This window comes from Primulina huaijiensis, chromosome 15 (assembly GCF_012295235.1).
Source record: "Primulina huaijiensis isolate GDHJ02 chromosome 15, ASM1229523v2, whole genome shotgun sequence".
Taxonomy (NCBI): domain Eukaryota; kingdom Viridiplantae; phylum Streptophyta; class Magnoliopsida; order Lamiales; family Gesneriaceae; genus Primulina; species Primulina huaijiensis.
Window position 1 is genome coordinate 20,967,928 of NC_133320.1, and position 4,130 is coordinate 20,972,057.

The 4,130-nt window shown below is 30.1% G+C and overlaps 1 protein-coding gene across 1 annotated transcript in view; it reads left to right on the forward strand.

The window, feature by feature from the left end:
• Positions 1 to 222: 222 nt before the first annotated feature.
• Positions 223 to 4,130, forward strand: part of LOC140959655 (alpha,alpha-trehalose-phosphate synthase [UDP-forming] 1-like) — a 33,370-nt gene continuing 29,462 nt past the window's right edge. The window contains exon 1 of the mRNA XM_073417598.1: positions 223 to 348. The gene's annotated coding sequence lies outside the window, so the exon portion shown is untranslated. The remainder of the gene's footprint in view (positions 349 to 4,130) is intronic.

Sequence of the window (4,130 nt, forward strand, 5' to 3'; positions counted from 1 at the left end):
TTTTTTTTTTTTTTTTTTGTGTTTTTCGCATTTAATGTTATCAAATCTTAGGTTTGTTATATCTAAATATCGAAATTCACAAAAATATATTAAAAAAATTGGATTTGTGTAGTTAAATTGTCCTTATAAGTACGAAACAACTAACCGACTAAACGCAAACTGATACGCATCACAAAGCCAGTCGCCATGTACACGAACACAAAGCTCCTCCCTCCTCATTTTTGATTCCCGGCGCCGCTTTTGTGCTTTCTCACGGTAAAATCTGTACGTCATCTCTGCAATGCACAGCGCTACAATACGTACTTGCAGATCAATGGAGGCGTCAACTGATCACCCATCGATTTCCAGGTAATTTTTGTGCTTCGTATACAGTTCGTATATTTTGGGTTTATAAGAAGTTTCCAAAAAATGTCTCTGTAAAAGTGCGTGTTTATGGTAAAGTTATGCTTATTTCTTGCTGGAGTTTTACTTTTCGATTGTCTGAGATTAATGTTCTTCGTGACGCTTCTAATTTTCTGTGAAATCTGAATGAGCTGAGAAATATATATTGAATCTCGAAAAATTCTGACGCATGTTGACGTCTAGAATTTTACCATGGTTATTGTTTTTCCGTTTAAGTTCTCGACCGATTCGTTCATCTAAAGTTCCCTGTGATTGTTGATCATGTATACGTTATTACTGCTTTTTAGTTTCTTTTTCTACATTTTTCAGTTGATTAATTTATTTGTGTATATTATATGTATATATAATTATATTATTATGTTTTTATTAAATAACTTTTGCTCCATTCACTAATTTTCTATTCAACTATACTAACTTTATACACGTGTAGATGCACAATGATTCTTTGCTTAAAATTATCAACATACAAAATATAATCTGAAAACCAAGAAATTAATTGCTTCATTTTCTCTGCAAAAAATAAATATTATTACTATGTGATTTCAGTATGGAATTCTAATAACTTTTATGAAATAAATTCATAAATATTTCTTATCCATGAGATGATCTCACAAAAGTTTTTAGAGTAAGTCTCTTGTGAGACGGTTTCAAGAATTTGTATATGTGAGATGAGTCAACCTTACCGATATTCACAATAAAATGTAATACTCTTAGCATAAAAAATAATATTTTTTCATGAATGACCCAAATAAGATATTCGACTCACGAAATTGATCCGTGAGAGCGTGTCACAAGTTTTTGTGAAGTTTTTATTGTCTTTTGTGATAGTACTCAATCAATCGCAAAAGAATATCAATACTCAGCGGAGATTCAGGGATATACTGCAATCAAATTATGAAATATCTCTGTCAGATAATTAACATATTCTAAGTTTTGTTTAATTGTTAACTACGTATTTTGGCCCCCCATTAATCCCAGTCCTCCAAGTTCCAACTTATATATATATATATATATAAACTATCTCCTGATCTTTGTTAAAATGGCCACGTTTTGGTGTAGCATGATATTTTTGACCCCCGAATTACTGGTTCTTGGTTGCCAGTGAAAATGGTTTCTGTCTTTTACTGAGCTGCAATACCGATGTTGCTACAACGTAGTCTTCATGGACATTCGTGCTTTGATACGGAAACCATACGTTTCCCCCACTAGCACATGTGTTTGGCAGACAAAATAACAAGCCCACATATAAATTGCGTCTTTTCTGTGTCCCCTGTACACAACCTTCCAATTCTGTTGGTGCTAATATTGTAGGTAGGGCGTAGGTCTTGTTGTTGGGATTTCATGTGTCCCAGCAAAATCTTTTACACCATCTAAAAAGGGGTAAAATATCGGTGGAGTACTCGATCGTTTTCCCATTAAGTAAGTTGAATTTCAAATCAGATTTCATGTAGAGAAGAGAAGGAAAGAAGAGAGAAATCAGGACTGGGAAGGAGAATAGGGGAGGCGATGATCAAGAAATGAGAATAACAAAACAATAATGACAAAAACTTGTGTGAGACGGTTTCACGAGTTGTATTTTGTGAGACATATATTTTATTTGGGTCATCCATGAAAAAATATTACTTTTTATGTTAAGATTATTACTTTTATTGTGAATATCGGTAGGGTTGACTCGTCTCACAACTAAAGATTTGTGAGACCGTCTCACGATAGATCTACTCAAAAATAATTAATACTCACAAATGGAAATCCACCTATTAGTTAGTATCTCCAATCATATCTAATACAATATTTTAGATTTGTTAATCTTCGGATCACGTTCATCCACTATGCTCTTCATTGTATGGTTCATTCTAGTTTAAATTTATTTAATTTTTAATAATATTATTAGATTATTTTAATAAACAGTCGACAAAATAATTACACTACTCATTCTTTTTATAATGTTTTATATATCTGATAAAAATTCTAAAAAATATATAAACTTGTTATAATTATATAAATCATGTAATAATAATTTAATTAGTCATTTTTTTAAAAAATCAATTTCAATATATAAATTAATTAAGATAATATTAATGTATTGATATTTTAATCTAATAAATATTTTGTGGAATAAATTAGCTGCTGTAAATAAAATAATATGGAATATTTTGAAAATATTGTTTTGAGTGTACAGTCTAGAGACGATGAGTTAAAGATTAATTTTATATTTGATGTAGAAATTACACTATCTTGAAGTTGGTGTTGTACTAAGACAACACAATGAGTTGGAGATGATATAAACTTACGAATGTTTTCGCGCAAACATTACTTCCTGAAACCCTAAATCTAGATGTAGGACGTACAAGGAACCGAGTCGTGCGAGTTACGCTTTCTGTAATCTACTATGATCTCTTGTATAGCGACTCCTCCTCTCATCCCACAATGAGAAGTATGATCACCATCATTCGAGAATGTCATCCATGAATGGACCAAGGATTCCCCTTCCAACATTCGTGAACCCTGGCCGGACTAATCACGACACCTTTCACGTGCGCAAATTCAATTGGGACCACAAAAAATATATAAGTAAAACATCCAATAAAAACCTCGATTTTCGATTGATTTAAGCAAGATTTCATGTTTGTGTCTTATATTTATTTTATTTAATTTTATTAAAGTTGAGGACATGATAGTAACAACCTAAGAAGGACACCAACTTTTTCTTCCAACTTTACCCTTATATAATACTAATATTACACTTTTTTATTTAAATTTCGACACATTTTCATTTTTATTTTTTTTATTTCAACAATTCAAATATCAATTTAGTCATTCCATAATTTGTCAAATTTTACTTTAGTCAATCGATAATGATAAAAAAAGACCGTACACACATGCGATGGGTGTGCAGAGTAACTAGGGTAGATAATGGAAAGACCTCGATTTTCGATTGATTTGATTTTTTTTTTTATTTAAGTATTATTTCGTTTTGTTCAAAAATAAATGATGCCATGAATCAATTTGTGTTTTCGGCCCAGGGGCGTATTTATTTATTTTTTCTGTTCGTTGGTTTTAATATGATTCTTGTGCAAAATATTTTATGTCAGCGAAAATTTAAATTATGGATCTTTTTTTTAAAATAAAAAATAGCTCTCCCCATACCCAAAAACACAAAAGGGCCTTTTCCTTTAATCTCATATCTACATCTCTTATTTCATCCTCATAAAATATTCCAAATATTGGTTTTATGTTTTCTCATATTTCAAAGTATTTTTTTCACAAAAACTATTATGAGTCGATCTCAATTTTTTGAGGATGATATTCTATTTTGAGTCATCTATTAAAAAATATTAATTTTTATGATAAGAGTATTGTTTTTTATTATATATATTGTTGTTATTTCTCACAAATAAACATACACCGTCTCAAAAAAATCTATTCATTTTCTTTTTTTACCCGGCCCCACATCTCATAATATAATACATTAATACAATGTATATAATAATACAATGTATATAATAATTTAATTTAATTTAAAAATATCAAATACTCCACTAAAGATCATTATTGAAACAACATCAATCCAGATATTGTTTAATAATTCTTGCCGAAGAAACTAATATATGATTTGACCTNCACAAAATCAAAAATCATGACCATAGACGGTATATGAATCGGAGAAGTTATCTAATCCACAAAACATACTTTTCAATATACTTCTTGGTTGATTTTGATAACTCTAC